The sequence below is a fragment of the Diadema setosum genome, chromosome 3, assembly GCF_964275005.1.
Source record: "Diadema setosum chromosome 3, eeDiaSeto1, whole genome shotgun sequence".
NCBI lineage: Eukaryota > Metazoa > Echinodermata > Echinoidea > Diadematoida > Diadematidae > Diadema > Diadema setosum.
This window is the reverse complement of record NC_092687.1, coordinates 20,620,180-20,633,097: the sequence shown is the minus strand read 5'-3', so window position 1 is coordinate 20,633,097 and position 12,918 is coordinate 20,620,180.

Here is a 12,918-nt window from a genome sequence, read left to right as displayed (position 1 = left end):
TTTGATTGCCTCATGATTTTTGATTCAATTGTAAAAGATTCTTCTATATGAAACATTATTACCATTCATTTGCTCTTCTTGAATTATTTCCGTCTTTCCTATCCCCAGGGTGTCCGTTGAGAGATGTGACATTTTCTGCCTTATCGCGGTTCTCCCTTTCTAAGTTCAACCAGCCTTTTGTAGTGGACATTATGGCTCAGATATGCCTGTTTTATCCTGTTTCTCGTTCCTGAGAGGAAGAATAGTTATTACTTCATCTATATTCACCATTATTATGGAATGCTATTATATCTTAATGAAAATATTTCCATACTAGCAAATGAAGTAAGTATTCTGGGTGAAAGTTCACTTCCGTCATGGGGTAAGAAGTGAAAGCATCACTGTGTTATGTTTCGGAAGACTATGTTTTGCAATGTCTGAGTCATTTCCCGATAAGTAAAAGTGAATTGATTGGACCTCGATGTTTTAAACTTATTTGTTATCCATGACTTTATTAATTCCATGCGTTTTTGAAATGAAGGTATACCTTTTGGTTAATTCATTGTTATGGCTTTTACCTGTTTCAGATGGGAACGATTCCTTGCGAACGGTATCGTGAAAATAATTGAAGAAAATTGTGTTTCCATCGTGAAGCTAAAGTCTCATTTAGAAAAATGAATTTTAGCCTTTGTTTTCAGATGTTCTCTGCAATCATTTTAGTTCTTCCGCTTTAGCCATTAAGAAGTTTTATGTTACCTCGTATTGGCATTATATATATATATATATATATATATATATATATACACAATATATATATATATATATATATTTATGTATACATATAAATTCTGTATATCGTATATTTATTTTATATACATATATGTATATAATATATATATATATATATATACATTTTTTTCTAATAATTGTTTACTTTTTTAATGACTCCTGTATATAAAGGTGCGCCTCAAACTGATATTGACAAAGGGGAGGAACGAACAGTAAACATTTAGTAAGTGGCAACATTTTTTTTTTTTGGGGGGGGGGCTTGTAGCTTAAAATATTCGAATGATAATATTAATTTAAAACAATAATCATGATCAATAAAGACATATGAATATGAACCTTAACACCATGACTTGGTATCAGCAGTGGTAATGTCTTGTCAAATTTTCCCAAAACCACTATATAACTTCATGAATTCTCTTCTTTTGTATCATATTTGTTTTCCACCACAATATTCAGTTGATGCAAAAGACGTACAATTTTCACGAAAGAAGTGTGTTGGAGCATGAATTTTAAAGCTATAAGAACCTAAAGAAATTCATGTTGATTCACTAAAGTTGCTACCAGGAACGGTCAGTCACGGTGGTGAAAATTGTTATGATGATCAGTGTACTACGACCTTATACTTTTTTTTTTTGATTTATTTTTTGTTTGAAAAGATTTTATTTTCTGCATTTCATATTTTCTTTCAGAATAACAAAAATAACAAAGGCAGGTTCAATTACACAGATACAATTCTGAAAATTATTGACATATTACATAGTAAGTCATATTTTGTATGTAAAGACAAATGAAACGTTAAATAACATACAAAATGTTTATATGGCCAATAATGACTTAATTCACAGTACAATATATAATATATACATATGATGCAGAGGGCCGCCGTTATAAGCCGTGCTTGAACAGACGGACAGCCAGAGTTAAATTACCATTTTTTATTGTAGTACTTGAACACTAATACAGATGGGCCATGTTAAAGTGCGTGTAAATCCAGTTTTATACAATTACTTGGTAAACAGGAGTGGTGCCTGTGAGTGCGTGTGCAGGTGATGAAGCGCGAAAGTGTTGATGGTCAGCACTTCTAAGAAAATGATTGGATATAATATTGTTATAATATGGGCGAAGGGTCAAGCAGCAAAGTAAAAGAAAAGGAAAAGGGGGTGGACCAAATATTGCCTTGTTGTTGAGTATAAGAGGTACATGTTTAATGATTACTGTACCGTATGATATTGTGCCAAGAAATATTTCTTTGTATTTGCCTTAAAGGAATAGAGAGATGTGCACTGTTTTATGTGGAGAGGGAGTGAATTCCAAATATCAGGCCCGTTATGCCGAATTGATTTTTGAGCTAATAGGAGTTTAGGGTTATTCAAATGGAAATCATTACGATGGCGCGTGGGGTAAGCATGGACGTCCCTGTTAAGGGAAAATGCGTTGTGGAAGAGTGGGAGTAGATTTTGCGTGTATTTGAACATAAATATTGCTGTTTGAAATTTGTGTATATCGTCAACTTTAAGAACTTTTAGTCTAAGGTATAATGGATCAGTATGTTCTAGATAATGTGAGTTGGTACATATTCTTATTGCCTTTTTCTGTAAAAGAAAAATAACATTTACTTTGGTTTTATTACAGTTTCCCCAGACAACATTTCAATAATTAATGTACGGTAAGATTAATGCATTGTATAACATAATGAGTACTTTTTCCGTTACAAAATATTTTAATCTCCGAAGTATTCCAATGGCTTTGGATATTAATGTGGTTATATTGTCAATGTGGTTATTCCAATTTAAGTTGGAGTCAAGGGTTACCCCTAAGAACTTGGTTGATTTTTTTCCAATAATGGGCATACCATCAATAATAATGTTATTAGGCATTATCGGTTGCAAATGTGAAGTATTGAAGTTTATAAAACACGTTTTATCTATATTTAGTGATAATTTATTGCATTTAAACCATGTAGAAATTTTTGCAAGCTCAGAATTAAGTATATCAACTAGTGTGTTTAAACAGTTGTGAGAGTAGAAGACACTGGTATCGTCCGCGAATAATACATAGGTGAGAAGGGTTGAGGAATTTATGATATCGTTGATATATATAAGAAAAAGTAGAGGTCCTAAAATGGATCCCTGTGGTACACCGCAAGTAATATATGACTTAAGCGAGGTACTTGAATGAAATGCTACGTATTGCTGACGTTGGGATAAATAATCTCGGAACCAGGAAAGAACTATTCCTCTTATGCCATAATTATGTAGCTTTTTTAATAAAATTCCATGGTCTATTGTATCAAAGGCCTTGCTCAGGTCCATAAAAACTCCTATCACGTGCTGTTTGTTCGCAATAGAATCGATAATTTTGTCACAAGTTTGAATGATTGCAAAATCTGTAGAAAAACCTTTGCGAAAGCCAAATTGGTTAGGATTTAAAATGTGGTTATCAACCAGAAACTTATACAAACGTTCATGTGCAATCTTTTCAAGGATTTTGGAAATGACGGGCAATAATGAAATTGGACGATAATTCTTTATTTGGGACGCATCATCTTTTTTGTGAATAGGGATTACTTTCGCAATCTTTAAAGAATTTGGGAAGATCCCAGTAGATAATGATAAGTTACAAATATGTACTATGGGGGTTACTAAAAAATGTATTATTTGTTTTAGTAAATGCATACTTAATCCATCGTGGCCACAAGATCTACTCGACTTAAAAGATCGAACAATATTCAGTATTTCATTTTCATTCGTGGGAGTAAAGAATAAAGAATTATTATTACTTTCTGGAAGGTAATCTGTAAAATTTCCGGCGTTTGGAAGTATTGTTGAGGCGAGATTGGGGCCTATGTTGGTAAAGAACTTATTAAAACAATTTGCAATGATTTCAGGGTCGTTAATATCTTGGTCATTTTCGGAAATAACGGTCGGGAGTTCTTTCTTTTTATTCTTAATAAGGTCATTGATAGTTCGCCACAGTTTGGTTTTACTGCCCTTATTTGATTCTAGTATGTCTGAATAATATCGCTTTCGAGATGCCCGGATTAATGTGGTTAATGTATTTCGATATGTTCTGTATTTTGCTTTGTTCTGTGGTGTTGGTTTACGTAAGGACATTTTATATAAGCGATTACGGGTGAGTATAGAACGCATTAGCCCTTTGGTAATCCATGGTTGTTTTGTTTTTGCGCGATTGTTCTTATTAACTAAGGGAATACGATTATTATAATAATAAAGAAATTTATGCAAAAACATTTCGTGAGATAAATTCGCGTCATTGACCGAAGTCACATCTTGCCATTGTTCGCGTGATAAATCAGATATTAATGAATTAATATTTTCGTGAGATTCTTTTCTTCGCGTTCTATAGCATTTTTGTTTTGGTTGAACGTTTCCAATCTGCTCGTGAATGGTAAATATTGGAAGATGATCAGATATATCTGAATAAAGTATGCCATTAGTATAGTTTTTATCAATAATGTTAGAGAAGATGTTGTCGATTAAAGTCTCAGTTGACGTGGTGTTACAGATTCTTGTAGGCTTATTAATGTGAGGATAAAGACTACTTAATGATAATGTGTTATGAAATCTAGAAGAATTATGGTTTGTCGTACTTAGTAAATCAATATTGTAATCCCCCATTAAGAACAAACTTTTATTTTCATGAATAATTGTATTTGAAAAAATTTCAATGCTGTCTAAAAATAAATCTATTTCGTTATTTGGTGATCTATAGATAATACCTATAATAATATTTTTAGTTTTATCATTTATAATTTCGACGAATAAACTTTCAACACCATTGATGGATAAGTCAGGTCGGAGTTTGTAACGAAGTTGATTATGTATATACAAGGCTACTCCACCTCCTCTTCCAGTCCTTCTATCTGCACGAATCATATCATAATTTTGAAAACTAAACATATTTGGGGAGACATAATGCAACCAAGTTTCAGAAATCCTTTTACGGAAAAGGCAAAATGGTGAAGAGAGTTTAAGAGCGTTTCGATTGATTCAAAGTTCTTATTCAAGCTTCGTGAATTGATATGAATGAGGCTGAAGTATTTATCTATGGAAAAACTGTGAACAGATCGACTGTCATTTCCAGTTTGGGGGCAAAATTCGGAATTGAATTCGTCAATTGTGAAGTATTCACTATGATGATCTATTAAATATTGGTCCTCAGCTTCGTGTGCAGGTTCGTTATTCATTATTCAGAGGAGAACACGACGGAAGAAATGGAGGCCATTGAACACAGACGCGCGTCGTACTGTGGGTGAGTGCAAGTGAATGAGTGGAAGGTTGCCTATTGTGTGTGTGCATCTCGCGTGCGAGAGGGAAAGATACAAAATGTTTAGCTTTACTGGATTCGGACAGTTATAGCAGAGTATCTTTGTGAAGTGCAGGAAATATTACAAGTCTCTGATAAATATCTTTCTATGATAATTTAGGACAAAACTTATTATTTTGTTCAGTAGAAGTTTGTAGAAATTTGTAAGTTGGAATAATACGAAGAAATAGTTCAGAATTAATGAATACTAAAAGTCGTCGAATATGACTGTAATTGTTCGAGAAATATATACATCAAAAATTCGCAAGAAACAAAATCTGGCATAAGATACTGTAGCGATTCTCAAAACTAAATTCACGATAGTATGAATGCGAGAAATATCAGAAAAAATATAGATATCATTACAGTCTCACTAATTCTTAATTTCCGATACCCCAGTATTTACCAGTATGATGTCAAGTAGTGATTTTACAAGTATAGTTGCAAGCATGCTTATATGCCTATAGTGAAGAATACCCCTAATGATTTTGTTGTATTGGTGAAAACAACCTTCATATTATCTGCTCGAATTCTTTCCTGTTTTTTTTTTTCTCGTAAGGGGGAATCTAGTACGTCTTGAATGACGTCAAATATTTCAAGGACAATGAAGTGATCACTGGATATGTTCCAAGTTCTACCAGTGGCAGAAAACGGTTGTGAATTTGAGGTTAATTTGTCAAAAAACTGCATCAGATTATATATATTTTGATAAATAGCCTTTTCAACTACTCTTGTTATGAAAATGGAAAGTCGATTATCGAGTTACGTGACCGTTAAGCCATTTTTAAATTTTGTTTCAAACACTCTAGCAATGCGTGTTACTCGGTTCACTTCGCTCGTAGTTTGTATGCCCTCAGTAATTTGGACGCCATTCAAGTACCATTCTACTCTGTCTGATCCGTAGATTTCCTGTGCAGAACAGACTGCAGTGAACGAGTCGTCGTCTTGAACAGAACTGGGTACTTCCAATGTAACACTCGTTGCAGCTGGATGTGAAAAGAAAAAAATAAGGAGAGATGGATTTACATTTATAGATTGATGGACAGATGGATAAAGTGAGTGTGTGTGTGTGTGTGTGTGTGAGAGGGATAGAGAGAGAGAGAGAGATAGAGAGAGAAAACAGAGAGGAGGGAGAGATGTAAGTGCAATATATCCTTTAGTTTTTATTGGTATTGCTGTCATTACGGCATCACAATATGCAGTGTACATTCTGTGTATAAAAAGCTTTTTGGACTGTATAGGACTTTGTTTTAACTTTTCACCGTCTATCTTCTTACCAGTCACCGAAAATGAGTGTGTCGTATGAACTCTGATTTGATATTAAAACGATAGTTTACCGATTGTATATTATATATAATTGTGACTTTAAAGATTCAATGAATTCTGAATGATAGACAAATGTTCCAGTACACAGTAGACACAAAGCAATGACACACGTGAAAAGCATCTACAATGTTGAAAGGAAATAGATTTTTTGTGATGTTTCTTTAAATCCTGCCTTACCGCATACGTTGATTGCTATGAAAAGAGTCCACAGGTGCGCTAAATTCCTGCTGCTATTCATTGTGATTAACAGATCCTCGTCAACCGAAAGCCGATGAACCTATAGTTGGAGAAAGACGTGAAAGTAAAAATTATTACCAGCTATGATAGAATAACATGTAAACCTATTTGGCGTGATATAAACGCATCTTCAAAGAGTTGAAGGAATCGTTCTATATGGCTATTTTTATACCGTACAAAAGAGCAAAGGGTCTTAACAGTGTATTCATTATATAATCATATCTAATTATTATTTGATATATATATACAAACCTGTCCTTTTTGGAAAATTGTACTCTACTATCTGGAAGATAAATTTGCAGACCAATGTTCTATGAAGTCCAGTCTGGATTCGGACGGAAGAGTAGGTCTAAGATTTATGAATCTCTTGTGTGCCCTATATGCAGTGTAGGGTGTGCCCACTATCTTATCACACAACGGACGCAATAATATCCTTCCGCGTGCGCGCCAGTGTCGAATGTCATAATTCAGTTTAGGAAGAAGATTCGAGATTTGGAGATCATATTTCAGACTAGATTTCTGAGTATGTAGTTTGTTTACACCATGTAAATACATGTAGTGTCAATTAAAAAAGTAAAACAATGTTCTCCAATGAAGGAAAGAGGCTCGTGTAGGTAGCCTATCTATGGTCAGCCATTAACAATTGGTGGTTCATGACTTTGCCCCGCCCCCTAATAAAAACACAACCCAATACTAAATTTTGTACCCTCCTTCACTTTAAAGGACAAGTTCACCTTCATAGACATGTGGGTTGAGTGAATGCAACAAAATTAGTACAACACATCGGTGAGAGATTGAGGAATATTAGACTATCCGTTAAAAAGTTATGAATTTTTGAAGTTTCTGCTCAGTCACGGCTTGATGAGAAGACGTATAGCTTGTGATGTCACATGAGTACAACGATAGAAAGAAAGAATAAAGAAATTTCAACATATTTTCACTTTTCTCTCATAACAGAATACTCAACTTCTCTCTTTCAGAAGGCAGGGGGCATGATATTACCCTTAACATACGTCAGTAACAAGTCAAAGAAAATTAATGTGCACTTTGTACCAAAAGTAAAGTTTTGTGAAATTCTCTTTTTGTTTTCCTTATATCGTTGTACGCATGTGATATCATACACTATAGTCAGTAGTCTTCTCATCCAGCATGCAGTGACTGCGCAAATACTTTAAAAATTCACAACTTTTGAACGGATCGTTCGATTTTCCCCAAACTTTCACTGATGTGTTCTACTAATATTGTTGCATTCACTCAAACCACATGTATAGGCCTATGAAGGTGGACTTGTCCTTTAAAGAAGACTACTTTGCGAAGCAAAATGCATTATTCTCAGTGATTCTTGATATCTATTCGGGTTCATGAAACTCTTATAAGCATTCCGTCATACGATTCCTAACAGTGATACACGTGCAAAAGCCGTTTGGATGTGGCCAATTAATTTCCCTGGACTACTCATTGTGGCATATTTTCTGATGATTTTTATCTCTGTTTGTCCTCTCCCCAATCTCTGGATTACATTTAGATATGCATGCATGTTTACTATTCATCATGATAACAGTGTTCTCTCAAAATTACTGACCACACGCAAATATTTACAATAAATTGTAAAACTGATGTTTATCTTATTCGCATTCTTAATTATATCGACTTTGCTTAGGCCTAACTCCTGAATTAACCCAGTCTTTACGCGAATTTTTACATAATTCCTGAACACAACTATGCACATGAAATGTGTAATCTACGATCACGTTGAGTTTATGAAGGAAAAAGAATGGGACATCTCTGGCCTTAGTTTTCTAAAACACCCCGAATTTCATCAGGTAAATTAGTGTTGAAATTTATGTTGAAATCAACATCATGAAACAGTGAGGAAACTACAATGTTTAACTTATTCCATTCCCTTCATTCACAGAAAAAAATACATACAATATATTTACCTCGCGGTATGTGTGTACATCGTCACTCTTTGATGAAAATGGAATAAACGATACGAAAATAACATTGTAATTACTCTTTCTTTACGTAGTGTAATAACACTTTCTATTTCTTTTTCTGTAAGACTTTCAGTATGCTTGATGTGGGATGAATGTGACATCGTGAACCTATTTCCGCTTCTTAACATAACACACAAAATCATTTGAGAGCATGTATCCGAAACTTTAATCTTGTCAAAACATCTTGAAATTCAAGCCATGTTACTTCCCGGTTCTTAGATAAGCTTTGCGGCTGCCTAATGATGACACTAGAACCAAGTATGCGGTAATACGACTCTGATTAAGGCTTATTGGAAAAAAGAACACTTTACCCCCTCTTGAGTGCCCATGACTGCTCTACACAAAACAAGTATTTTATCGCCGGGTATGTATTTATTCATTTCAGCACGGGATGAAAAAAAAAATGCCGAAGAGCTGATTTTCAGCAACTATTCTACAACCGATAAGTTAGTTACTCATAAGAAAAAAGAAATGCATCATGTGAAAGACATGTACGAAGCATTTGCAGATTGTCTAGACAAACTGGGCCATAAATCGTTTAAAGAGAGCGTACAAATAAACAGCATTAATGCAGTATAGTAGAAGACGAAATATACCGATTGATCTTATTGAAGAAATGACAATGTATTGTGCGCATACTGATCGGCTTTTGTTTGAGGGTAATATTCTTGATATAGATTATTTTATTTAATGAACTTAGGAGTTTTGAAGTATAGATGGAACAATAGTGAATTGCCTAAATTTTGGAGTTTTATTTCTAAAAAAAAATAAAAGAATACATTATTATTCAACTAGGCAGAGTGTTATTTACCATAATCATATAAAGGATAACACACTATCGCAACATAATATTATTTGTAATGGTCCAATTTAAATTCTTAATTACAACGGACATACGGATTTCATACATTAAATTAGATGAAAGCTTCAAAAACATTTTGCAGTATGTACTTGAACTCTATAGGTGACAACATAAGTCAATAGACAATTTGAAATAAGTGAAATTGATTTACGCTCCTCGGCATGGTTGTGGAATACGTCTTCATGGTCTAAGCTCAAATTTCTTGTTTTCTCTTATTCTTCCTCTCTCGCAGCTGCAGGCATCCACATTATTTTCTACTTAACACTGTCCCTATGACGGTTTTTTTCTCTTTCTTTTGGTCTTTGTTGTGTGCCTGTGTGTGCACGCATGCTTGTCCAGGTGAACTTGCGTGTATGCAGTGTGTATAAAATATGTGTTTGTAAGCGATTGTATTATTTTGACTTTTTCTTCGGGGGACCTATACCCCCACAACAATGTGATTTTCTGTAGACTTCCCCGCACATTATCTAATATGAGTATGACGTACACTAGACTGTAGCATGACAATTACTAAAAGTTCGCATACTTTTGAATTGTCAAGTATTTGATAATCGTTGATCTGATGTTAAAAATGTAATTTGTTTGGAAACTAATTAAATGGAATTGATGGAAAGAAATAAAATGACTTTACAATGAGGCATTTATTCGTTGAATATATACGAAATGTAAATATATGTATGTATATATTCACATTTCGTATATATATATATATACATATATGAATACGTATGCATATATGTTTATCATAATGTATACACTCAGCCAAAGGTAATTTAATTGGAAATCAAACTGGTTGGTCAGTTAAAAGGAAACTTTACGCATGAGTATTCACACTAATTTTTCCCTTCCAAGGCATATGCATTATATATATATATATATATATATATATATATATATACATACATATACATTTACATATATATACATACATATATATATGTATATATATATATATATATTTATTTGCAATCAATAACTTTACTTAATGAAAATTTGCGAATGACGAGCGGGAAAAGAACAGTATTATTCCGTTTGAAAAACTCGTGAAAAGGTTTGGGAGTATTTTTTTTTTAAAGTTCTTGCATTAGTAGAACTTCTTGAACCTCTGCTTCGAAGAAGTGTCATTGTTTTAAAAAGGATCTGGTCATCCGAGCTTGAGGTAGAATTAACGGTGTTTGAATTTTCCCCACCTGTATTTGATGTCTCAGTAGTCATATCAAAACCGGAATTATTATTATTGCCAATTGTGTTTTTTTTCCCGTTACCATGCAAATTTTACGAAAATATGGTTTAGAGCTGCTGCGAATGATGATCTTAAGCAATTTCATCCTTCACATTCTTAGAGAAGGGAAAATATTTTTTGCACCTTCACTCAAAGTATTTAAAGGGGCAAGTTGTGGAATACATTTTGCACCGTTTTTATACTATCAAAGTTAGTGTTACATATCATATCGTTATCTTAAAGGTGAAAGATATAAAAGGAAAAAAAAATATTGATAATGATTGCTTGTTTGCGAGTTTACGAGAGATGTGATATAGGGTCCATGGTATTTATTCAAGCATATTAAAGCTGATATTGTCCAGATCGACGTACAACCACATCTTACAATGGAGACTGCCTTATATAAGATATAAGATACAATATAATCATGTATACAATTTGATATTTACTTTATCTCTTGTTCATTGTTTATATTTTCTTTGTTTTTATTTGAAATTTCTAATAAATCATAATGTTTCTTTACTTTATAGGTGCCTCTTGTCCGAATGAGCAATTTCTGCTCTTTTTTGATCATGCAGATTTAGAAAATTTGATGTATAATTTCTCAACAGAATAATTAAATTCTTCTCCTACAAGTTTGGTTGTATTTCACGCTCAAAGTCACTATTCTGACAGCTGCGTTCATGTGGTATAACCGATTTTTGTTGCCATTGTTGTGATAAAGGTGACATATGACATATTACTTAATACATATTGACTTTTCTGACCCATCTGGATAATGGAAAATATAACAATTCTGGGAACGTGTTAACTCAACAAAAAAAAAAAGAGTTTTGAATCTCAGAGTATACTTTTGTGCTTTAATCTCATGCGATGGATTGCAATGAACAATAATTGCAATAAAAAAAAAAACAATGAAAGGATTTTGGTTGGTATTGTTACGCATACATTTTAATTTCATAGATGATAATAGAACATAAAAGACATCACTGAAAGGTATAATTCTTTTCAGAATATAAGACATACCCCAATCAGGGATTAAACATTTTGCAACGACGTTATGCTATTTTTCCAGGCTTTGTTTCATGACATCAATCACTGCGACCAATGGGATTCTGAACACAGTAACTGATAAGCTTGCAGCCATTGAGGACCGCTACATTGTCGTGTTCGAGGTACTTATTTACCCATTTTTTTGTTAATTGAATTATTAGTTTTATTGACAAAAAAAAATACAAAAATCAAATCAAACATGAACAATCAAATTTTCATAATCATAAGTAAAGCCAAAACATAACTGTCTATTATTGCTCTACTCAAAACGTTTGCATAAGAAATGGGTGAAACAACGCTGTAATAACGCGATTTCAGTTGGGTAACGATGAAAATGCAAAATATCAGCCAAAGTCCAAATCTCAAAGCTTTGAATACCCCAAGGCTGTTACTACGTACGTATTATCTTAATTAATGATCTCATTTTCGAGATTTTTTCGTACTGTCTAAAGAAATCTAGAGAAAATATTCTCTCTTGAAGGAGTAAATACAAAAAAGGGTGAATTTAGAGTAAAATTGGAGTGAAATTAGAGTAAAAATTTTCATTTTTCACTAATTTTGAAGTGACCTCAGGGATCACTCCAAAATCTTCGAGTGACCCATGAGGTCACTCCAAAATGAGTGAAAATAAAAATTTTCACTCTAAATTCACTCTTTTTTTGTATTTACTTCTTCAAGAGTGAATATTTTCACTCGATTTTTTTTTTTTTTTTTTTTTTAGAGAGTAACGAGCGAAAAATATACTCAATGAAAAAAAAATGTGTAAAATATATATGAAATGCAACACTTGGTCTTTGAACATAACATATTGCTGCAAAACACAGATCAGAAAATTAATTTCCTTTATATGTTGAGAATGCTGAAAAGCTCTCTGGAATATTAAAAAAAGGCCAAATCTATTCATATCAACGGTTGGCAGAGAAATTCTAATCCAGACTATCAAATTTTGAATCAGGTAGAGCACTATTCCATGTGATTTTGTGGAAATATATTTTCTGGGGATATGGTAATAAACTCGTGTTATCATTCTGTTTCTTATCAATACTTAGAACAAAATGTGCATTGCATGTCCGACAATATTATACAAACGTTCTTACCTTAAGAACAACTTACATGTGCAACAACAA